This window comes from Acromyrmex echinatior, chromosome 4 (assembly GCF_024713525.1).
Source record: "Acromyrmex echinatior isolate Ae372 chromosome 4, ASM2471352v2, whole genome shotgun sequence".
NCBI lineage: Eukaryota > Metazoa > Arthropoda > Insecta > Hymenoptera > Formicidae > Acromyrmex > Acromyrmex echinatior.
The window spans coordinates 11,815,254-11,842,303 of record NC_141855.1 but is presented as its reverse complement, the minus strand read 5'-3'; the positions used below and the strand labels follow the sequence as shown (position 1 = coordinate 11,842,303).

General features: G+C 32.5%; 1 protein-coding gene across 2 annotated transcripts in view; it reads right to left on the bottom strand.

Moving 5' to 3' along the window:
• The window catches only part of LOC105146519 (tachykinin-like peptides receptor 99D), a 103,276-nt gene extending 80,996 nt beyond the window's left edge, over positions 1-22,280 (bottom strand). The window contains exon 1 of one of the 2 annotated variants that reach the window (XM_011056833.2): positions 22,064-22,280. The gene's annotated coding sequence lies outside the window, so the exon portion shown is untranslated. The remainder of the gene's footprint in view (positions 1-22,063) is intronic. The other variant, XM_011056834.2, reaches the window with a different exon arrangement.
• Between the last annotated feature and the right edge of the window lie 4,770 nt (positions 22,281-27,050).

The following is a 27,050-nucleotide window of genomic DNA, read 5'->3' as shown; positions in this document are numbered from 1 at the left end:
ACGCATCGTCGTACAAAAACTGCTGTATCTCCGTCAATTATCCGAATATCTCTTTAAAACTTGGCATATGTATTCTCGATACGTATATCTTTCAAAATATTACAAAATTAAAAAATCGATTTTTTTTCAAAATTTTACTGTCTATAGGATTTTTTTTTATTTAAAAATTTTTTTACTTTACTAGAGAAGTGCTAAGCCTTCATGTGATGCATCCTGGATAACGCCAAAATAGTCCGAAATGTAATTATTTATGTTAAAATACTATTATGAAATAAATTATGATTGTGATTATGAAAAATAAATTACAATTATTTTAACATAAAAATGATTGTAACTCGGAAATGACTTATTTCCGGACCTATGTTAATTATATCTTTTTTCTTCTTTTTCCCGAATTATTTCTCAAAGTATTGCGGACGATTTTCTGGCCATTCTGTATGATATCCGAGTATAGATTCCATGACATTGTATCATCTCTTCCGGTTCTTATTCCTTTAGTCCGGATCTACAAATAGATTTTTAAACCTTAAGTCATAAGAAATGGACGAATCACAGTTAATTATTCTCCTCGCATGCAATTGATGAATTTCTTACGGCTTAAGACTTAAATCATCTATTGTAAATCCGGACTTACGAGTGGCAACCGTAAGTACTTCACGAAGTGCTTCAAGCTTTGATTGAAATCCAGTGGCGGATTTACACATTTTTGCACTCTAGGCAAAACACTTGCACTTCTTAAATTGGCGCCCCTTTAAAACACTTTAAGGCACTCCTTTCAGACAAATGAATAATAAAAAAAGTTGGTTACCGTCGAAAAGTATCACTACTTCACCAAAACATCAAGATTTTAGTTTTATATATAAAAGCACTACTTCAAGGTGCCACATTGGCGAATATTGCACAACTGACAATCCCGCATAAATATAAAATTTACTTTAATTTTGATTCTTAGAAGAATCCGCTACTATTGAAATCAAAGAATGTCAATTTTCTTAAAAATTATCCATTTTCGGATCTAATATATATATATATAAATTACTTGTTTTTTAAATATCTATTGTTTACCCCAAGTTTGAAAGCGATCCTAAAATCTAATTTTCTCGAAAAATACGCTGAGGTGCAATTTACTGCTTTACAGGAATTAGTTTTTGATGCCCCAGAATAACCATGCAAAAACTGATCAAAATTCATGAAATATATATGTGAGTCTCTCCTTGTTAGAAACCGCAACCGAACTAGTAGTAATGTCACAAATTAAATTGACAAGCAATTTAATAATTTGATACTCAATTGGCACCATTTTCAAAGCAGATAAAATATTCTGTATGATCATTAATATACTTATAAAGATACTTATTAGCATTAAAAGTTGTTAAATTGCTTATCAATTTAATATGTAATATTATTGCTCTGATTTTATTCATGATTGCGCTTCAAGATCAAAAAAGATTTTAGCGCACGGTTTGCAGAATTAAATATATGTATAAACGATAGAAAATATATAAGTATAAATAAATATTTAAGCACTAAGATCTGCTTTGACGAAAAATAAGATTTCTGTTATCTAATTAGATTTATTCACACCGGTCTATTTTAAATTATAATTTAAATATTCTTTGATTTTAACTAATATAATCGTAAAGTAGCTAATCGAAATTTCGAGATAACTGCTTTTTATATTTCATATCTGCTTTTATGGTAGGTACAGTACTGAGTATACTCTTATGGTCGCATAGAGCCTAGATCCAATTACACCAGCTGCGGATGATACCCTTAATAAGCACCTTCGACGGGTCGTCGTAAACGGCGACGATCATCTTTATCCCACCCTCTTTCTCTCTCTCGTCCTACTCTCCTTCTCTCTCTCTTTTCCTCTACACATCCAATCTTAAACTCTTATCCCTTTATCTTGCAATACAAAAAAATACGGTCATGTAATGGTTCGTTTAATCTCCGTTTAAGTCTATCGATTTAGAAACGAGATATGATTTATGATCGCGACGGTTCTTCAATTATATATACCCACATATACCTAACAGTTAAACGTCAGCGCCGCATTGTGATCTTGCTCGTATTGTAAATCAGCTGAATGGTTCTAAAGTGATGTTTTCCTTTCTTCGTTGCTCTCCCGTGATCTCATTCTTTGACATATGATCACATTAGGCTGAAAAAATGAATGAAGGGATAAAATTCATAACACTTTCGTTCTGCACACCATTAGAATAAAAACAGCGTTTCCTAAAAGGAAACTTTACAATAAGGATATTGTTCGGACTCTACAATTTCACAATATGGACAGTCGACTGTGAATACCATTGTTCAATCGGAATGTATAGCTGTCGGATGAACAAGAGCTCAAATTCGTGCGATATTGTATTTCTAAATAATTTCAACGTCGCGTCGCTGGGAAAAAGCATCTGCGACTCGCACAAAAACACATTTTACATTGACTGTTGAGAACCATCATGTGGGATTTATTAATGGTTTATTTGTATTGCAAACTGGAATAGCTTTGCAAACGATAGTATTCGCGAGAGCGCGTTAAAGAAAAAATGGTATGGCACGGCACGCGTTCGTAACGCGGGAAGTTATATTTCGCAATCAGTCGCTCGTAATCATACGCGTACGCAACGGGCTCTGATAGACGAATTCGGATTTGTCGATCGCATGCCGATAAATAAAAGCCAGGACGGACTATCATGTCGTCTTGTCGAGCAATCGGATTGCGATTGCGCGTTGCTGCGCACGGAAATAAGCAACGACGGTAATCTGACGACATAACATTGTCTCGCAAATACGGCTTACTAGGTTTCGTTCTTCTTCTCCATATTACCGTGAAACAATCCCGTCATCCGTTGATCGCTTTTGACCGGCGCGATTCTCATTTCGCGAGAGACAAATTCGACTTGAGATTGCTCTCCCGCTTTTGATCAATTTGCATAGACCGAAGTCAACCAAGGCGCAAGTCAAGTCGGCTTTGTCGTATCACGATCGTATCACGATCGGTTGAGTATTACGGTGAGTACATACAATGCACTGATTTCGGATTCATTCACCGTTGTCTCGATGCAGCATGCCGTATTACGAGGAGAGAGATAATTACGTACATACGAGAGGTATGAGGTAATTAATATACCACCTACGAACCACTGTATATGTGGATTAAATCCTGCGAAAAAGGAGGAGTACAACTTTTTTTTAATTAACTACGAAAAGCGCTAATTATAGTCAAAGTTAGATATTGGAATAAAATATCTGTATATATTTAAATAATTTTTATCTTAGATTATTTAAATTTACTAAAAAATTATTTCAATGAATATAGATGTATTATTTCAATATCTTTGACCTAATTGGCGTTTTTCTTACATGATTTATTCATATAAACGGTCCTGTGTTCTAGTCTTAATATTATTTACATCATAATAAATATGATTGAGAGCGCCAATAATAATCGGTCAAAGTTAGATGTTATGATTACAATATATATTCTTAATTTAAATTTAATTATCTTAAAGGTGACTGTATGTCGAAACGTTCGGACATTAATCACAATCGATCTGAGACGCTAATAATATAAATATGATAAAGCGCTGAAATATTCCTATATATGAAATAGTCCCCCCTAAATTAATTCGGTAAAAAAAACTTATTGCGAAAAATATTACTTAATATAGGTTCGAATCCTGGCTGAGGTAATATTGTTCGCAATAAGTTTTTTTATCGAATTAATTTAGAATTATTTAATATCCGAACGTTTCGCACATCTGAAATAATTAAATTAAGAATATATATTGTATTCATAATATCTAACTTTGACCGATTATTGGCGTTCTCTATCATATTTATGTACACACTTATATCATTTACACGTTGTATTTATTCTTAATATTATTTCTTTTAAATTATTTACTGGTTTTATGATGACGTTTATCAGATTATGAATAAGTATCTTTCTAATTGTAAGATGTTTATGAGCAAGGTTGGGTTAAGTTAAAAAGTTAAACAGTTAATTTTAACTTATTAATTTTAACTTCATTTAGTTATATTTTAGACTGCTAACTTTTTAACTTTACATAGTTATATTTTATCGGTAACTATTAACTTTTAATTTGATTTTTTAATAAAAGTTAACATCAGGGTTCGGTAGTTGGCGTTATACAGATCCTATACTCGGATTATATTATATGCTTATACATTCATGTCCGTCGAAAATATATTTTTATAATTTTAAATAATTTCAAATATTTCAGTTAAACAAAGAATAAAGAGTTTGAAAGTGATTCATTGTTATGACCTAAAAATCACGATTTTCTCGAAAAATATAGAAGTGCAATTTACTGCTTTATAGGGATTATTTTTTGATGAGAATAATCACTAAAAAGCTAATCAAAATCTATGAAATACATATGTGAGCTCTCCTTGTTAATTAAAAAAATTAATCTTTTTAACTTAGTTTTTGGATTTAGTTAAAAAAAATTAATTTGTGTGTGAAATTATGAAAAAACAAATTTAATTTTTAACTTTTTAATTACTTTTTAATTAAGTTAAATTTTCAAGGCAATTTTCATTTTAACTTATCTTAGTTAAAAAAAAAGTTAACTTATCCAACTCTGCTTATGAGCATCAATATTGCTTGTCAATTTAATTTATGATATTATTATACTTTAGTTGCTTGTCAAGACTTTTAAATTCGATGCGCAGTAAGAATATGCATATAAATTTATATCAAATTATTTAAGCATTAAAGATCCAGTTTAATTATTTAAGGTTTTCATTTTCTAGTTATTGTGTACACATTATGGTCGTAAAAAATATTACTTTATTTAATATTATTTTTAAAATTTATTTTTGCTAATTATATCTGATAAATCGCCAATTACATTAATTTTGAGACGTTAAACGAATTTTTAATAGTTTCACCTATCAGCGTCGTGTCTTAGTTGTATCTTTGTAAAATGCATATCATAGCCAATATGTAATTTACAAAGAGATACGGAATTGTTATGAAAATATGATTCGGAGGTTGTATTAATATGGGTTATCATGTTACTATTATGGTCTAGTATTATGGGCTAGTTTACTCTAGCACGATTATTTGCTGGTTACTCAAAATAAATCTTAATTAAGTCACTAGATGGATGTGCTACAAGATGTTAATTAAAATCGTTAGAATATATTCTCATTTAACATGCTTTCTAATTTAACATATTTCTTTGAAATATTTCAGAATTAATTATGCACCGATGATCAAAATTAATAAGATTGCAATTCATAAAGAGAAATTTTAGAGAAATCTGTCTATTTCGATATTTCAACCAAATGAATTTCTGAGGAAAATGACATTGCGATTTTCTTGGTCTGCACGTTTTAGATAGAAATGGTTGGTATATTTTTGGACAAAATCTTTTACGAGTGCTCTATGATACGTGTTTTAAGAAGTCTCCAGAAATTACGTTTCATTTCTAAAGAAACCTGCAGTTATTAAATGTACACTCAAAGCAATCAGAGAACGACAGAAATGAATCTTTCTTAATAATCAAAGAAATGATTTTTCCTCTAAATAATAATTTTTGTAGTAGTCATTACTTTCTGAATGGTCTATATCTGCAATACTTCTGTGCTTAATGTCATTAGTTTAAGTTTTCTTAACAATTTCATTTGATTTATCAACAGATATATTTTTATACTAAATTTCTGAGTTTTGTCTCTTCCGATACATTTTGTATTGCAAGTTACTGATCGTGAGAAGAAAAACGTACTAAATACGTAAGAAACGTATTTTTAGGATTTCTTTCATTAACACCAATCAATGCTAATCGATGATTAACTTAACCAAAGGATGATAAAAGGTGGCCTTAAAAGATCACTTGTCTAATTATTTTTTAAGGCACTCCAAAAATTTTCTAGGAATATTATCAGCTATCGATTTAATAATGTACTCTAAAAATCTTTTTTAAGATAAGGAATATTATCGATTATAATATTTGAAGCATATACTAATGAAATATATAAAATAATTTGCCACTCTTGCGAATCATTCTCAAGATTACAATTAATATATTAGATCGATTGTCAAAGTAATTTCCGCGATCAACATGATGAATTCTCAGATCGCGGAGAATTTGATCGTGACAGCTGATTCATAAAGGATCTCCACAAACAGTCTCGCGTGATTTAGACAATGCGGCTTTTCATTTGCTGAAAACGATCAGCATCTAGAAGTCGTCGACTACCATAAACTGCACATGCATTACAATTTCGTATTTACGTACAGCAGTTCTCCTTCAATCAACGCGTTTCGCAGCTCTCAAAATTCGCTGTTTCGAAACACGCGGAATCGTTTGCATACCGCATGTCAGGACATCTCCCCCGAGAATGAATGCTAAAAGTTTGGTCGTTAGTATAACGAAACTACGGTTTTAGATTTACATTTATATATATTTAAACATTTCTTTGTCATCGCTCGGGCTAGGGTATTCAATCAAAAACAAATTGGCAGATTGAAAAACGAATTGCGTATCCGACCGTTTTTATGCGGAAAAGCTATTTTTATCTCGTATAAATGTATTTCCTGCCATTCTGAGAAAGTTAGTGATCGGGAAGGAAATTTAGTATTTTGTACACTTATTGTCGCGATCAAATACGATTGCGCGAGCTTTTCGTTGCAACTTCAAATTTACGACACTATTGCGTAAGATATAAAGCGTTATTTCGGGTGGAATTCCGGTGCTCAGGGACAGAACTGAAAAGGAAACGTAAGCGGAAACGATTATAATTAAATTAATGAAACGCCGTTGCACGCCATTAGCAAACGCTACGCAAACGGTAACGTTTGTCATTATTTCGACGGACCTGGAAATAATTAATACACGAAATTGAGGCAACAAAGGTTTTTATCGCGTCAGTGGCCATAAAAAAGATAAAGTAAAGAACGTGAACAGGTTGAAATTTATCTAAAAAATGTATGCAAATTGAAATTTATCTAAAAATGTATGCAGATTGAAATTTATCCTTGATAAATAAAGACGTTTGTTTTGCATTATAACGATATAAATTGGCGAGATCGTTCGGTAATTGTATCATTTGCTATGGTTGCTCGTAGCTAAATTGCAATAGACATAAAATTGCATAAGGGCTGAATTCTCAATGATTGCAGAAATAAAACAAAAGAAAGCCCAAATGCATTTGCAATGTAATTTTCACGTAAAGTAGTCGTCTCTAATGAAATGCCATTAACATTTATATTTTAACAAGAAGTTAACAATACATGTTTTGATAACGAAACGCTGCACTAATTGAATTTCTATCATAAAAGCGATAGTCGTGAATGTTGCACGAAGTTACCTTCTGTTCTGAAAGGAGAATCTCTATGTTTCGGTCAGCAGATTCAATCTTGCAAAACTTGCTTGTGACATGAGTTACTTGAACATAAGTTGTCGATCCAAGTTTGATTTTATTTGCCGAAAGAGAGAAATAGATAGATACACGTAACGGACAAGAATCCTTGTGGGAGGAAATAATAAATTCTTCGTTGATATGAAAGACATATCGGAAAATAACAACTTCAAATCTTCGTCCTTCGTAATCTTCGTCCTTTTTCAGAATTTAGCAACTTTTACACGCAATACCATATGAAAAATCTAGCATGAATTCAATGTTCGATCAATTTGTACCGTTCGCATACAAGTTTTACATACGAATAACAACGTGACCGTATACAGGGTAAGTAAAAATTCCTTTTGTAAACTTTGAAGGTGTGCTTGAAAGATCAATCCAATAAAAGTTCTGGCAAACACGAAAATGCTTTCTCTCTGTCAACGTATTTCAGAATCTCCCATTGGAATACGAATTTTTTCATTTAACAGCAATTTCTTGGAAAGTTATTTAGTAAATTACAGTATATATTGCGACATTTATTATCTTTTATCTAGCCCACCGAACCGGATAAAACGATATATATATTTCTGAGATATCTTCGACTCCATAAATCAAAATGATATTCGTGAACTTATATCGCTGCATCGATGTATCAAACACGATTCAGAAGTACGTAAAAAGGATTTTAAACTCACTCCAGCATATTTATATACATGGCTGGGAAAATCGAACAATATAGGAATAACAGATCTTCATGAATTGCTGACACGCGGCATATGCCAGCGCATTAATTATGTATGTCGATAGTCCGCGGATCAGAATACTGAGTTGACGCAAAAGTAAAATATAATATTTGTTTTTCATGTCTTTACAAAATAAATATGTTTAATTCCTCGGAAAACGATATATTTTATTACGCGTAAAAACAGATCACAGAAAACGGGAAGTTGAGATACATTGATGGAGGGAATATATAATATATACCAACTTATTAAGTCTTATAATAAACTTCTGATTTAGTATTATTGTATGTAATATTAATAAGAATGAATTTTATTTTAATGGATGATATGTTCTATCCGTCTATACTCAATCGCAGATCATTTCACCTTTGACTGTTTACATCGCTGTGATTATTTGTCATTCCGTTACAGTATATTAAGTCACAGAAATTGCATATGTGTATTGTTAATACATTTTTTATTAAATGAATATATCATACAAGAGTGCGCACAGTAGTGGATATTTACGCGGAATTATTAAAGCGCGATTAATATTCAAGTATGGTCCATTAGCGGTTCTAATTAAACGATCGAATAGTTCTACGATTTTTCTAAATAGGGCAATCACACGTTAAGTTAAGCTCACAGAAATTCATTACACCGCGATTATCTCAATAATATTTGCCTAATCCGCCAACATCCATTAGTTTATTCAATTTACAAAGAGAGAATTAACCGGACGATTAAGTGCTTTGACGAATAGTATTCACTCGTTGCTATTGGTTTATCACCAGAAAGTTTGGTATGGCAAAAGTAAATAATTGCGAAGGGTTATTAAGAGCGCGGCTCGTTTACTTGAAATACGCCAAGTTAGTAAAATTCATTTATGACATTAGTTCTTGATGGTTTTACCCACGAGAGCGTTTAACTCATGGCAAATTTATATGCTCACATGCAAGAAATAAACATGTACTAATATATATGTATATGTATATATAGCCTTTGTCTATAAAAATACAAAGCATCTTCATAAAATGATATGTAAACGTTCTGTATTTAATAAAAAATAAAAACAATCTTATTGAAAAGTAATATTTACTTTTATAACAATTTTAATTTAAATAAAATGTCATGAGATCATAATATTAGGTGTTGGAATTAATTCGTAGCGTTTTACAAGTGATGGGAAGTACTTTCATTAATGTATTTTTTAATGCTCATGTGAAATAAATAACATTCTTTCATTAAAAACGCTACGAATTAATTCCAACACCTAATATATAAATATGCAATTAATAAAAATCATGAAAGTTTACATAGTAGCAGCTGGATCTTAATGAATATTTCGCTTGAATATTTCGGTACGAATTTTATATTTATATACGTATTCAATTTTATAAATTGCGCACAGAAATATTTTCAGCTTTGAAACGCAATCATAAGCAGAACTAAAATAGTAATATTATAAATTAAATTGACAAACAAATATTTATATGCTTATAAGCATTTTAAAAGGATATTAATAATTTTAATATTTTTTAGTCCTTTTTTAGCTTTTGTTAGCAAGAAATCCGGTTCCAAGAAAATGAAATAAATTAGAGTTGCTTCATATTTACGGCCAAGAATGTATAACATTGCTTAGAATTTTTCGTGCTATAACAGTAATATACATATGATCATTAATCACGTAACTGTTAAAATACGCGTGTAACTAATTACTTGGATTTGCTATTCTATATTGCTGTTTTCAGTAAAATAGATATTTATCGAATTTAAGAGAGATAATTTAATCTCATGGTGACTATGAAAAAAGTGCACACGTAAAGGAAAGCGTTGTCTCTCTTTTTTAGGAGGCAATATGTTTATTGTAATGGCGAAGACACTGATTTCGCTGATGCGTGATATCTGATTTTTTATTTTTAAGCAAACACACGTGCGAGAGTAGCAAACGTTTTGCAGAAATATAGTCTCAGAAGTATCGTAAATCTGTGTTTTATACCGCTAAGTCGGCGACAAGTCAGTCGCGTTACTCTCACGAATAGTAAAATTTATTATCGCTTAATTGTTTCTTCAATGCACGCAGTTGTTTAGAAAGCTTGGAGTAATAGGGTCACATTTATCAAAGATTTTTAGAGATTGGCTTCATCGAATGTTCACTAACTTTAATTTAAACTGAGCCGCTTAAAATTATGTGCTAATTTAAACAAACAGCAGGATTGAAGAAAGGGGAAAAGTAACTTTTAAAGTGTGTGTGTCGACAGGAAAATAAATCCTTTATGAGATATTTTATACCTAATTTATGTCAGAATATAACAAAGTATTTTTGAATATAAAAGTCACAAAATATTTAGAATTTTATTTTAATATTTTTACATGCAAAATGATTAAATAAAAAAATTTATACGTAAAAATGTTATGTAAATCTTCATGAAAATGCAAGCGAGTATTTTGTATTAAAATAAAGAGAGAGAAAGAGAAAATAATTTCTATTTCTGATAATTTTATTAATCTGGTTTTGTCGAGTTATCTTTATTACAATTTTTATTCATTATGAATGGATTATGTTAGATCAACTTTAAATTATGAAATCTTTTAAATGTATAAGCACAATATTTATTTACAAAACATAGACGTCTGTTAATTTCCAATTAATTTTTTAATTTTTTATAATTTTCGAGTCTCTTAATTTTCTAAATAAAGCATACACAATGTTCAATATATTATATTTTGTAATAATTTTAGCACCTTAGAGAGATGATTACATTCAATCTCATCGCATTGCCTAATAACATATCACTTTGACTCAATAAAAGAAACATGTTCGTCCTTAATCTACATACACAAGCCAGAGGAATACCTTGTTGTTGATTACAACTTCCTTATAACTTTCATTTTACTTTCGAGCGAGATTTATATTTGATACTGCGATCGAGAACGAATTTTAATTTTTATATATTTTCTCTATGTAATATTTCCATTGTTATTTTTATTCACATTGAAAATGATCCAACAGAGATCGAAACGTTTGTTTTGTTTTACTTATTACCGGTCAAATTAAAATTTATATTTTAACTTGATGACATGTTTTATTTATTAAAACTATTCAAAAAATTCTTTTAATATAATTGTTTTAGGGCTCATAGCTCTTTATCTTTCTGTTTGTTTAATTTATTGAGCCTTATTACTATTATAATTTTGCAATAATATTCTGTAAAATATCAACTAAACTAAAATTTAATTTCATATTTTTAAGAAAGATATCATTATACAGTAATGATATACCTTCGAAATTACATACATCGATAAATCATTCTATTTATGTTTACGGCACATAACAACGAGCCAAATAACATGTTATTTCATCCATGAGTAACTCATGAGTATTTGGTGTTAAATACCGATGGTTACCCTAATTTAAAGTCAATCCTGTATCACCCGCGATATGTTGGCTTGGATAGCTAACATACTCATAAATATGTACCTGTTCCTAACGTAAATATATACCTTGCGCCTCGAGCAAAATTCGTAGCACACGAACTGCACGATATATTAACCCGGATTTGCTCAGATAATAAGATTTATTACCATCCATCGCCCGACCTTCGTCAAACTTCCGCACTTCCATCCATCTACACACATACACACACACACACACACACACACACACACACACACACACACACACACACACATACAGCTATACTCATCTTCAACATTCCCTCTGCCTATGATACTTGTATACATGTGTCATGTTTTCGATGGTTTGCTTCTCTTGATCATGTCACTGAGGAGACAGGAACCATCATACTCTTCACTATTTAGGTCCACTTCCACAACTCACTCTTAACCAAAGTTCAACTATTTCATTGTCTTTTTCAATTATAGAATTAAAAAGAGATGAGAAACAAATTGAACCTCGGTTAAGAATTATCCGTGAGTTGTGGAACTGAGCTTTAATGCTATTTACTGCATATTTTATGACCGCCGGGTACTGGGTACAGGTCCGTCTTTAGGACCTTAAGGTTTATGGACGAGCATACTGATCCGTGCATGGATGACGTGAGCTGTTGTCGAATGCGAAACGGTCGCATTAAAGTTGACGATGTCGTTCGCGTTTAATCGCCGATCTGCCGTCGCTGCTAACCAGAAATCAGGAGAGAACCGTAACCTCGCCCACTCCCTCGTGGTCGCGCGTAATATGCGTTAACTCGAAGTCTCTGCCGGTTCCAATTTCAACTGCATTGCCGAATTAAATTTTCCACGTCCTTCACTGGGGAAAAGTGCGCTATTTAATATTTTGCGTTACAATACAGTAGGATACCATTCGATAAATTTTTAAAGAGAATAGAAGTGGGTAGAACAATAACTGGCACTTTCATTACGGGGCGAAAAAAGCGCGAAACTTCCACATACAAAGCGCATAAAATTCCTCCTTCGTTGAGGATCATAATAATTTTCCCGTACGGCAATATGAAATCTCTTAATTATTTCTAATTTTAAATTCACAAAGCGGTCAGTTTTAAAGCGTCGTTAGAACATTTATGATAAAATTTTATATAGGAAATTAGATCTTCCTCGAAAAATCTTTTGATAGAATTGACGTCATTTAAACGTATACATGTCTTGTTTGACGTTGAAATCGTTCAAATATCTTATCTTCTCAATCAACCATTCTGCGGATCGCAATAATTGTATAGGAAATGTAATGGGTTTTTGCCTTGTTTTCGCATTGATTGATGAACCTCTAATTAAAGATTTTTAGACCTATCCATCTCTATTGAATAAATGCGGCAGCATGATCAAAAAATTTCATTAGGCAAAAGGTGACCTCTGAATTCATTAAGGGGTCGATTAAATTAAAGCGGATGCCTTATATCTGTTGTATTAATCAACCTTTTTTGACTGTGAGCTCACAATTAATCATGCTGTACGAGACACTAAGTCAACGTTAGTTGAAAAAACGAAAAGTGCTAAGGAATTAGTATACCTTTTTTTTTATTCATCAACGCTGTAAGAATGTCGCACGTGTCGGCGCCCAAAGACACGCGATAGAATCGAACCTTTGCTATCGATCAGTGTGCGGCTTGTAATTCTTCTATGTCGAGATTTCTCGTATCAATGAGAGTCAAAGGCCGCGACAAAGAAAATTCCTCTCGATACAAAAATGCCGGAGAAAATTCTTCACTAGCCTCGGTATCTCACTCGCTCTATGCGGTGCACTTTTTATTATCATCGTACATCGACTTGACTCTGACGATAAGGTTGCTTCTTTTTACGCTGCTTTGTGCACGCTTCGTAAACGATCCCTCTTTTACTTTTCGCTTCTCTCTTTTCTTCAACTTTGCTCTGTTCTTCGCTGTGTGACGTTTCTTGATTATTTATATAATTCAGCGACTGAATCCCATTTGAATTCCGTATATGTAATCCACATCACGGATTATGCAAAATTTATATTTTCCTTACAGTAACGTTAGTTACGTTCGAATTGGCTTTAACATATTGCTATTAATTATCAACGGAGAAGTAAGTAATTATCAACGGATGTTTACATAATTAATCATTTTATACACGTACATACACACGCACATACACACACACACACACACACACATAAGTATCTCTAACAGCACAGACCTTTAGGGGATGTCTTTAAGACATTCAGAGGATGTCCATATGTCCTTTAAATAGCCTAAGGACATTCCCAAAGTGTATAAAGTGTGCTATTAAGGGCGTGTGTATGTGTGTGTGTGTGTGTGTGTGTGTGTGTAAAGAATATATAGCGTTTCTTTACTTCAAAAAAGATGTAACTTGAAAAAACATATATGATTTTCGAGTCATTACTAACGAGTTAGATGAAGATTACTCTGTATTAATTATCAAAAATAAACTAACTTTAGTTCGTCTGACAAATAACTCTTGTGTCTTTTTAAGGTTTTCAAAGAAATTATAACTTTTACAAGAATGATACATTTTCGAACTGTTATTTTTAAATAAAAAGAAATGTCTTTTAGAGAACATTTGGAATTAAAACAGTTTTGGTGATCGAAGAAGAAATTGTTTTATTTTAAATTTAATCAGTTTTAGCTGAGCAAGGAAATATAAACGGTTGATGACATTTCATTATGTTACTTTTGATGAATTATTCTGGATTTATTAAAATTTTGTAGGATACCAAAATCGTCACAACAAAAAGAATGATTTTTGAGGATTGTGAAACGAAAATGACGTATTTAACTATGTTCCAAAGAGATATATTCTTTTTGCCAATATTTGATTAATAAATAATTTTCTGTCAAGTTAAAAATAGTTTTCTTCTTTTCTAAAAAAACAACTTAATACTTAATTTTTTTAGTTGCATCACTTTTAAAATAAGGAAATGATATGCATATGTAAAAATTTATAATCAACAAGTACAACAAAATTTATTATTTTTATTTTTTCCAGTTTCCCAGTAAGAAATCTATAAGAAAACGTATGTGTCAGAAATCTCTAGTACCTATTGCGCAATTGGCCAAAGGCTACAAACGCTGAAACATCTGAGCCCAAGTGAATCAGTCCAGAAGGTTAAGCAATCGGTAACGAATGGAACTATAATTTATCCAGTCAATACAAAACCCGTAGATTCACCATAATCGAAACTTTGTGTTTGCGAATTTATCGACAGTCTCCCGCTGCATATGTCACAATAAATTTGCAATTGGATGATCGTATTTTAATATCGCTCGCTCCACGCAGCTTGATGTATTTCGGAACCAAGCGAACCGCAGCGGTCGATTAATCGTAGTCGCATCTCAAGTAATCTAGCTTCCTTGTTTGATATCGAATATCGAATTTCCTCACGTTCCATTTAGCGTGCTTATTAAATTGTATTTCCAGCGATGATAGGAACAAACGTACGGACAGGGAGAGAGAGAGAGAGAGAGGGAGAAGGGGAGGAGGGAAGCTTCTTTATATTCTTATAGAATCATGGATGCAGCAATATTTTTCCGTTTGTACGGAAAATAGTATAACAATAATAATAATCTCACAGGCATTTTATTGTAGTTACCGGTATTTATTAGCGTTCGTTATATCTCCAGAACAAATTGCTCTAATTTTTGTAGTTGGCTTCCGTTGACGGGATACTGATTGCCGTAGAAAATTCGTGCTATCTCAGGAATCCTCAACTTTCTACGTAACATTCCATAAATAACTACTTGGCTATTCTATTCTCACGAATTTTCTTGTACGGGACAATGTTATATTTGCTTTCGCGTTTACTTTTAGTGTTTCTCCAGCGTGTCCTGAATGCTTGATGATGCTGTGTACTTAGTTTTGCGTGGTAGTTAACAGGAGCAGTAAGTCTTCACATATGTCCCTCTCTCAGAGGAGAAGTTTCTTTTTTCGTTTTAATTCAACGTTTTATTTCATGGCGAGTCCAATTGCAGTGTTTACATCTCTTTTATCTCTAATAGCTCTCATATAAAACATCATTCGCTCGAAGAAAAGGAGATTTCGCGAGATTTAAGAGCGCAGCCAGTTTAGCACGAATAAAATGTAAAAGCTCATGTACTAGCAGATGTGCACTGTATTTTATGTTATTTCTCTGTCTTAAGAGCAAACTGCATCGTATTAACTTTCAAAATTTTCGCTCTTTCTTATTTGTAAAATGTGCGTAAAACGAAAGCATAAAACTTGTTTAATTGTTTTGTAGACTACTATACTTTTATGAAATCTCCCCCGCCTACTTTTATGTACTCATTGCAACCGACTGCGAAATTTGAAGTTTTATGAAACAATATTACGATGTGGAAACTTTCAGGCAATTTAATTCCGAGTTCTAAATACATTTTTAAGTTATAATGCGAGTGTTATGCATCTGTCAAACGAAGCAGTTTGAAATATTTATTTTTATCCTCCTGTTATAACCAACATTTAAAACACAATGTGATATAAAAGAGCCAGTAATGTAGCAAAAAACTTTAATTTAAATTAGCATTAAAAATTCATGTAAACAATTACAATTGACAACAAACGTTTCGACTTCAAGTCGAGTCATTTTCAATGTAGTCATAATATTTCAACATCGTTCTAAACCAAAAATATGTACATGATATTACAATACTATTATAATTTTTAATCCTGTATTCATCATTCCGTGTCATTGCGAGTCATTTTTATCAAAAATCAAAATAGTCATAAAAAAATTCTTGTCAGTAATATCAATAAATGTGTTAAGGGTTAATATTTTTTCCATTAATAAAAAGAGAGAAAAAAACACAGGTAGACGGTAGTCCATTTCGTGGTACAATATATTGGTTTTTTATTATAAAAATTATTTTAAGCAAATTTGCAAAAGTAACGAGCATCTAACTTTCACGATGTTAGATAACGAAAAATTTAAATTTTCATGCTGTCAAAAAATTCTAAATCACACTTCGATTTTTTATCTACAAATTTATTTTGAAGTAGCCATCACAATCCTTCAAAATAAAAATCGTGTTAAGTAACCATTCGTCACCAATCTACTAGCTACTTTGGTCTCGGTATCATTTATCTAGACAGCATCGAGATCCTATCGCATCCGGCATACAATCCTAATTATGCACCGTTTGATTATATAGTCAAACGCTTCAATAAAATATTGCTTGAATAAAGGACGACGAACAGATATGGAAATTAAATTTGCGACTATTAGTGATGATGAATGGTTATTAACTCTTTCAGATTTGATTTTATTAGAAATGTTAACTATATTTAAAAAAAAGTCTTTTTAAATTTAATTCATGCACACTTTAATAAGTAATTCATACTAAATGACTTTTTTTTAATTTTGATTATTTTTCCAACATATATATTATTATGTACATTAGATCTTATTGAGATCAAATGAGATGTCGATAGAATTATATTTATTATTATATTATTTACGGATAATATATCTTCAAATTTAATGTATACTATAATGTCCGCATTTGAAGGGTTTAAACATAATAATCTATATTTTGAGAAATAATTATTATTGTTTCTAAATAAATTTATATGTAAAAACTGTTTTTACGTAAAAATCAAAGAATAATTCAGAATACTTTTTTGATAACCTAGCACAGCGGATTAATAAGATTCGCTATCCGATCGCTCTTGCAGATAACAAGCAATATAATTTAATAAAAACAGTTCGATCAGATTTCAGTTTAACCTTGTCAATCGCAGTCAAAGAGAGTTATCCTGGAATCCCTTTGAATCGCGATACACACATAATTCAGGAATCATGATCGACGTGCGTAGGTGCATTTAATCGGCGCGGCGCAGCGATTTCACAATCCAACAAGGAGGAGGATGTCGCATTGATCTCATCGAACACGTCCCTTTTTTCTCGATTCAACGAGATGTCGCATCGGTATGCTGCCGTTCATCGGCAAACGTCGGTTTCACGCCAATCATTGCTCGCCGCGGTTAATTGTCGAACGCAAAATTTCATCGGTCTCTTTCGAGTATCTGGTTCGTCGGCAGACGCACCAGATATATGCATTCATTCAGTCCATTCCACAAGTTGACGTTAAACGTAGCCGGCCACGTTGCGCGTGCCTAAAAGCTAGTCCGCAAGAATTATAATCCACGAACGAAGCTGGCGGATATTAGCGATAATCGCTTTCCCTGTGCCTGATTTGCGCGTTCAATCACGTCACGTCCTCGTCACGTTCTCGTCCTCATCCTCTTTTCTAATTTCGAATGCCCGTGCCGATGCATGCATCGGACAATCTTGCAACATTAAACATCGTGGCGAGGAACTATAATGATTGCACTACTGGTGGGCGTTGTCGAGTAGATGACGTAGTTGTTTGAAGCAACCATCGACCGGGTAAACTGCCGGGTGCAAAAATTTATGTACACGTGCGGCGTGACACCTGGGTGTTATGTACGAATTTCCAATAATAGCACGCAGTGGTATAACGCGTGTACTATGCGTGAATACGTTAATTTCGCTATACCATATTTCGTAATGTAGTACCTTCTAAGCTCTCCGTATATAATTAATCCTTCCAAGAAGACTAATTTACCTGATCAATATCCTCTATATTCCCGTTATAATATTCTAATTACAGAGATGAATCAATTTCAATGCTTCATTAAATCCTTTAATAAGATAAGATTTAGCAAGCTTAATTGAAAAATTCATGAATTCGAAAGCATCTATTCTTATTATTTACGTACAATCTTGTAATCTTGTAAGAGCAGTTATATATAATATATGAATATATGATAGCGATGCGCAAGAAATACGCAGCTAGCTATATTTATAGCGAAGTTTAAACATATATTTATAAAAGTCATCTAGAATTTATGAGAATATATACTTAATTATCTTTCTAAAGGATACACCGTGATCTCTCCTGTGAAATCAGTTGTATTAACGTTAGAACAATTGAGATTGCATGTTGTTTATGAAAAATGAAATATGGAGAAAATTATAGAGTTCTATTTAATATGAACGTCGCGTTTTATTATAAGTTTTATAAAATATATTCTTCTAATTTTCCTCAATTATTTCTTTTCTATATATCTTTTTTTTCATAATCTTTGCAACAAGATTTTGTACTCTTCAAACATGATTGTGTTACGCTTTCTAGGAGCGTCGAAACGCCTCGGTAACATAAAATTGTGTTAAGTATTATAGCGACGAGATTTTCCGATATAAAAAGACCAATGTACATTATATTCCATTTAGAAAGCAGAAGAACGAAGCTTAAGAAACGCAAATTGTAAATAATAGTGGTTGCGTTCAGCAGAGAAAACTGATCAGTGAGGCTTAGTAATTCTTTTATATGATTGATCTTGCCTTTAGTTCTTCGCTGGATCTAAATGTAAGAACCAATCATATTAAAGATTCACTGATCAGTTTTCTTTGCTGAACGCAGCCATTTGTCATTCAAATGGCTGGCGCTTTTGTAAATATGAAATATAATTGCCTGATAAAATGCAGTCTAATAGACTTCGTTGACATTTATTTGTGACATTTATTAGCGCAAATCTTTAATCATTATCTTTAAAATATAAGAGGTTTCTACCAGGTCATTATAATAAATGAGCTTTAAAGATGTAAACATTAACATCCTTTATTATTCTTTTTTCTATTATTTCATAGAACGTTTCGACCGTACTTAGTCTCTTCAGCCATGTTTAAAAATAATAAGAACATATTAAAAACTTATAAATTAATTTTGATGACGGTATACAAAAATATTAATCGGATCAACTCATCTACAATCACAATATGCATTACTAACTCAACCATGTTATACTGAGTCAAATGAAACATATATAAAATGTAGATCCAAACCAGTTCTTCGATTAACAATGAGAAAGGGTAGTCAAAGTGGTCAGATTATCTTTTCTGATTACTTTGACTACCCTTTCTCGTTGTTAACCGAAGAATTGGTCTGGATCTACATTTTATATAAGTTTTAGAATTTGACTCAGTATAACATGATTGAGTTAGTAATGCATATTGTGATTGTAGATGAGTTGATCCGATTAATACTTTTGTATACCGTCATCGAAATTAATTTATAAGTTTTTAATATGTTCTTATAATTATTGTTAAGGATTATTTTTAAACATGGCTGAAAAGATCGAAACGTTCCGAAATGATAGAAAAAACATAATGAAGGATTAATGTTTACATATTTAAAGCTCGTTTATTATAATGACCTGATAGAAGCCTCTTATTTTATTGAGTGAAATTTATACGAGCGATTTATCTAATATTTTTATTGTAATTAATTATCTTTAAAGATAATTACATTCAATATTGCGGCATCATACGATATCACGTTTGCGATATTCATGCCAATATCTCATTCCTTTATTCATATGGTATAGAAATCGATTGCACGTATTGATATCGCTCTTAGAATCCATTCGCTGCAATAAAAATTTTGTGACTGCATATCGTAATAACGTAATAATTTCATGGATGCAATCGAATAACGTGATACGTGGAGTATCTAATCTGGAGGATATTAATTTAAGGAAGCAAAGGCCTTGGTACAACGATAACAGTCGTTCGCTAGCACCGATCATATCTTCCAGAGCTCATTGTATGATTTTAAAAGCTTGTTACGAGATATGCTTGAATGTTGTGGCGCACTCCTATTTCTTTAACGCGTTATTGACGTCATTGAACATGTTATCGCGAATAAAACCTATTCATGTTTGATATAATCTGCCGCATGTATGAAGTCTTTGTTTTTTCTTTGCGATAGTTTTGTCAGAAATCGATAGCTGTCGTTACAAGCAATGTTACAGCAATGAAAGGAAATCGATTTTAATTTCGAATACATATCGCGTGACGCTGATACGTTTTTTAATTAATAGCGTGAATAATCGTGAGTTGGCAATTTATAGAGGCAGACCATATACGGATAACATTTAATAGTTTGGTAACTATTAAATGTCATCCGATCCGGACGAAATGCGTTATTAAATACTTGTAACGCATGCGCTTGAATACCGATCATAAATTGGATAATTATTGGATCGCGCGCGTCTGATTGTATTGCGCTCTCAAAATTCGCGCCCCGTCATGCTTCGTCAATTTTCATTAAATAGTGTCGACGCGCATCCCAGTTTTCTCGATTGCGTAATTTTCAGCAGTCCAGTTTCGCGTGTGCGTGCATGAATATAAGGGCTTATCGTATTTATTCGCACCGATAAAGTTGCATTATGCGATAGAGCGACGGGATGTTATATGACTGCGTTCGGGGATAATGTAAACGCGCGAGATCCACAGCGAGAATCTCCATAACTCTGACAAGTTGTTGAAAAAGTTATGTAAAAGAAGCTGTCAAGCTTGGCCGTTAATGTCAAAATTACTGGCGAGAAATTAAAATTCTTATGGCGTTTTTCTAATGGTTTTCTTTGTAAATTAAAATTTCACAAAGTTCACGATGCTGCCATGTGCGATAAAATGCATTAAAAAGTTTTTAACACTTTAATGTGACATTAATAATCCTCGGCTTTTGCTTAAAATATGCAGTGTTTATTAATTACACAAGCATATCTTGTTTGTAAAACACGAAATTTTGTTTGCAAATTATAATTAATTGAAACAAAATTTCCGAGATCAGAAAATGAATCAAATCATCAATTCTCTTGGATTCTTAATTGAATTTTGCGTATTCATTTTTTCTTCGCTCTTCATTTTCATTCCTTTGAAAATAAAACTCTGATTTTAAAAATTTCATTTGCACGTAATACCCGAATTAAAAAATTTAAATTATCTAACTCACGAATAATCGTTTTGCTCTCTTAAACTTCTTAACTTATCCCGAAGCGATCAAATTTTCCACAGGTTTCTGATAGAGAGTAAATTAATTATCATAATGATAATTATTGGCTTTTAAAGTGATTGCCGAAAAAATAATAAAGACGAACGATATTTTTTATTATTCTGAACGACCGTTATTTTTCATACAATTCGCGAATGTGTCCCGCCGAAAGTCATAGCAAAAAGTTTATGCGCGAAGTATATCAGAGAGACATTTATTGCGGGAAATGTTCTTATATTTTCACCATTAGAGAGGACACCGTCGAGGTGAACCAACGTGAAACTTATCACTATGAAAAGCCATCGTTTTCTCCTGTGCACTATTAAATGTAGTCCTCGTATCGATGATACGCGAGCGAAGGCACACTCGATGAATATTCTCCACGAAATTATAAAGACATCCCTCCCCCCCCCCCGGACTTCCAAAACTAAGTACTCCCGTCAGTATCGTTGCTAATGGACGCTAACTTAAGATAGGAAGTGAGATTTTCTAGCATGCCGTGGTTGATCTTGGTTACCGTTCTCCGCTCTTTGTACTCTCTTCCTTCCCTTCCCCCCTCCTCTCCTTCCCCCCCTCTCTCTCTCTCTTAAATCGGAAGCGCGTCTTCGCTTAACCGGAAGTGCGCGTACTTGAAAACAATTGAAAACTCACCGGGAATTAAAGCGGGATAGGAGCGAATCGGAGAATGTCGATCCTCGAAAAAATTCCTCGCACGCGTTCACGCGTTACGACATATGCATAAGCGTATGCATAAGCGCGATGCGCGATACGGGATCGTAAGGGTTGGAACGGGCGGTCGCAACGGGCCGCGCGCCTCGACGATACTGGCCGGCCGTCTCGCGGCACTCGCCTAGTCGCCTCGCGACGCCGGCAGCCCAGAGCCCAGAGCGCGTACTCCAGACGCCGACCTATCGCGGCACTCGCCCGTCGCCAAAACTCGGCTCTCGAGGTCCACTGCCTCGATTTCCACGGTTTCCGCACCACCGATCAGCTTTTCACGATACAGCTTTTCACCGAAAACCCCCCGTCCTAATCGGAATCGGAAGCGGAACCGAAAATATGCACTCTCGCACACAGGAAGCGTATGTTTCCTTGAGGGAAATGGAGAAAGAAAGAAAGGGAGAGGGCTCCGTCTTGTAGCATTGAAGCAAATAAAATTGTATGTATGCACGAGGATGGATTTATAGTTTACAAAGTTTTTCTTCCCTTTCTCTTTCAATCGAGACATTGCCGTTTCCACGGTGTAATATGCGATACGTAAATCCTGTATCACATTCGTATCTGGGATTTTGGATTTATCGACAGCTATGTGTCATACATTTTTTTTTTGGAGATTGGTATTTCCAATTTCTCATTTCTCTGGCCGGTATCGGCTGAATTTTCTACTATTGATAAAGTTAATTCGGAGCGCTGTGTTAATTCACCAAACTGCCGATTTAAATATCGAAATTTATGAATTTTACAGAAAATTATATTTACTTTATCTATTAATGTTTCAGTGTATATGTATTACATTTATTTGTTCAATCTTAATTTAATATTTTAAATATCATTTATATTTCGATAGCTTCTGAAGATAGCTACGAATATAATAGATGTAAATGATTACATTTCTTTTGAGGGTTAAATTGATGCTTATAAAATGCTCATGCAAATAAAATAATTATGTTTTTGATTTTTTGCGTGCTATATCAAAAATAATAAATTGCGATAATTCGATAGTGAAACTTCTGTTAACTTTCTACAACGACTATTCATATAATGTTGATTTTATAACAAGTCATTTTATTGCTTACAACAATCCCATTTATATATATATTAAAAATCATACGGTTGACTTTTCTCCTGTTCCCTGCCACTCAATTTTACGTTGAAATTCAATCTCGAGTTTATCGATGTGTGCGCTTTATTTGCTTCTCTGTAGAATGTATCAATTGCAGTCAATAATTTTTGTCTATCAAAGAGTTATTTTGAATCTATCGATGAGCAACGAAACTATTTTTATTATAACTCAGAATGAATGAGATATTTCTTAATAATATAATAACTTCTATATAGTTTGTCAATCGAATCTTCGTTATTTCTATATAATTTGTCAATCAATCCTTCCTTATTTGCTATTTAAAATTTTTGCAAAACTTTTTGCATAATCGAAATTGTAGACTGATCAAAATCAGAATTTATATTAATTATTTATCTTTATTTTTTTAACTATGCAACTCCTTGAACACTCTAAAAAATAACGGTGTCTATAATTCTCACTATGGTGGTATTAATATTAACATCAATATGATGTGGATTTAACATCATGGATTTTAAATCTTACATCATAATGGTGTTGATGTAAACACCAGAGGTTTGAAATCCAAACCATGATATTAATATAAACACGAACACAGTGAGAATTATATATATATATAATATATATACGACATGAGTGTTAAATCCACATCGACATTTTTTAGAGTGAAGTGTTAATAAATTAGTATTCAGAAAAGCGACGTATTACTAATGTTGTCGATAAGTTGTATTTTCCAAAAATTTAACCCGCCTGTATAGGAAGTGATAAGCGAAATATTGTCTTCAAATGCTCACGTGATCGGAAAAGGATGCCGGTTATAACTCAATTTCACTGTGCGAAAAAGAAACGTACGTTTTTTATTTATTATTTGAGAGAAACATGAGGTTTTTACCACGCTTTGGAGAAAATTTGTATACTTTTATATTACGTGCGGTGGAATTATTAACTGTGAAATGCATTTGGAATTAATAATTTTAAATTGATGTTACATTCGTTTCATAAGAATCACTACTGTTCTCTGTGCGCTGACTGAAATTCAGTTACAGTAAAATATACCGGTGGATTGTTGACCGGAATAAAAATGACATTGCACGCAAATCGAACAGTAATTATGCGTGCAATATATGCGTTTCATAACAATTCATTATTTTACGAAACAACATGACTTTACAATTCTCTGAAGTACACTCATATAATGGAATATAGGTGTGATTGAAATTATATTTATGTTCCGATCTATTTTAAGACTAGATTAGATACGAAACGTATATTTATTTATAACGTTAAAAAAGTATTCACGACTTATACTTTTGACAAATCCTTGCAATACATTTTTGCATACGCTCAGTATATTGCACACATAAATTTCTACGAAATAAATTGTAATAGGATTATCTATACAATTGATTTCATTTCCGTCGAAATATTGCATTGACATCATACCACTGTAGGAGAACATACGTTTTTATTGATCCATTATCTAATAGAAACAATAGAGCTGATGTGACGTCTCATCGTGTTGTTATAAGTGCAATTTTAGTCACCGGACATTTAACATTAAGTAAAACTACGAAAGTATTTTTTGCAAAAGATATAAGATTATTTTCTGCTAAAGATATAATAAGAGAGTTAATATCTCATATCTGTATTCTCACGCGCGAAGTATGACTACAGTAATTTTAGTTAAAAAATTTTTTAAATTTCATTTACTAACCAGTTTTATCATACAGTCAACGTTTCAATCCATTGAATATTCACAAGTAATGGAATAAGTTTTCCTAATGATAAATAATAATAACGAAAAAATAAATAACGAAAAAGCAATTTGCTTCAATGAAAACGTGGAATATTCTCCGCAAGCGCTTGCACCATTTAGGTCAATAAAAATTTCTAGAATATTAATATAAACTGAAAAGAGGGAATGAGAGAAAGAGAGAGAGAGAGAGAGAGAGAGAGGGGGGGGGGAGAAGGGAGAAATAGAAAATACATTGCATTCAATATAAATATTATTTAAATTATAAGTAAAAAATTAGAAAAAAAGAATACGGGATAAAACAAATATTCATATTTATTTCTCTTCATTCTCTCTTCTCTTTCCTGATACTATTTCACATATTTCGCTTCTTCATGTCATATGCAACACTATAAATATGTATCTGTGGTATCTCTGTTTTTTTATTTGAAAACATGTAACTTGAATGACAAGTCATATGCGTGACGAGATAAATCTCATGGGTGTCGCGTATTTCCGGAATTTTTGTCGCGTTTCAACCGTACTCTCTAATTACACGGATAATCGAATTGGCAAAAAAAAAGTATGATCGGGATTATACCAGTGGGCGTATTGTAAGCTCGATGATTGGAATATTTTCAATTACTTATGCACACAATGCAACGCTTTCAATTGTCACTTTGACCGAATGAACGTTCAGCCAATTATAGTGTAGACGCAATATTGAAATGACACGATCACTGGCACACGCGTCAAAAAGAAAATAAGAAAGTAAGTACAATTGGAAATGCATAAACGGCTGTAAATCCTGTTATTAATATAATGGCACATGTAACAACTTCCTGTCGTTTGATATATAAGAGTTACTTTGTAAAATTAATTATAATATAAAAATAGATGGTTTAATGAAACTCTCTCTCGTTCAAAATTGTCAAGTTTTTATTTGTTTTACAAAAATTATTGGTTACGTTCCAGAACATTACGATCAATTTCGAATAAATTTTTACATCGTTGCTCTGTAAGCAATAATATACGAGTAATAAACACGCACAAACACATGCAATTCAAAGCTCTGTTTACTATTGGTATCTCGCATAATTTATGTGAATCGTCCAATTGAAAACTGTGCCAAAGTCTTTTAAATACGATTTGATTTTGTGTAATTAATATAATTACGTGCCCCCTTGTCGTCCATTTTATAAGTCTCGCGTAACTTAATCTTTCATCATTGCTCGCATTCGCTGTCTAATTACATTCCCTCGTATCTCTACGTATATAAAGGAAATCGACCAAATTTCAATTAACTTCAACTAATAATTATGAGAAGAATTCTAAAGCGATAGCAGAAACAAATTAGCGTGACTATTGCTAGTTAGCTTTGAGCCGAACAATGTACTCTACATTAATTTGTTCAGTAATTCTATCACATCAATCGTATTTCATTAATGGATATTCTTAAATAATTACAAAGTATGAAAACTAAAAAGCAACTTGCAGTATTTTGCCTCAAGCAAAATTGCAAGACTAAAAGAGGAGATGGAGTAACAATACCTAAATAAGTGCGTTCAAAAATACGTAAAAAGCAGGTCGAAAGGTTTTTCGTCGAAATTTTCTCTCGCGTTGCACTCATTTTAATTGAATCAATTACACGTTCCATTATTTGAAGCGCCCGTGAATTGTCGTCTGTTTCCAATTCTTTGGATCCGACGCATCGGGAAAAATACTTTATCACTATCCACATGGTGTGACGTACGAGCTTTCCGCAATACATTTTTTCTTCTCATGTTTCCATTCAGACAGAATTGCACATAGATATCCGTATTATTTCAGATTGTTCCGATGTCAAAGAGGCAATGTTAGCCATGTCTAACTTTGCTCCAAGGGAGAACCGTTATTTCGGGATGAAATAGAGCTTGCGAAGATTGCGTAGTTGTTATCCATGTAATATAGATAAGTTATGTGAAAAATATCTAGTAAAGGGATGTATACATGTGTATATATATATATATATATATATATATATATATATATATTAGGTGTTGGAATTAATTCGTAGCGTTTTTTAATGAAAGAATGTTATTTATTTCACATGAGCATTAAAAAAT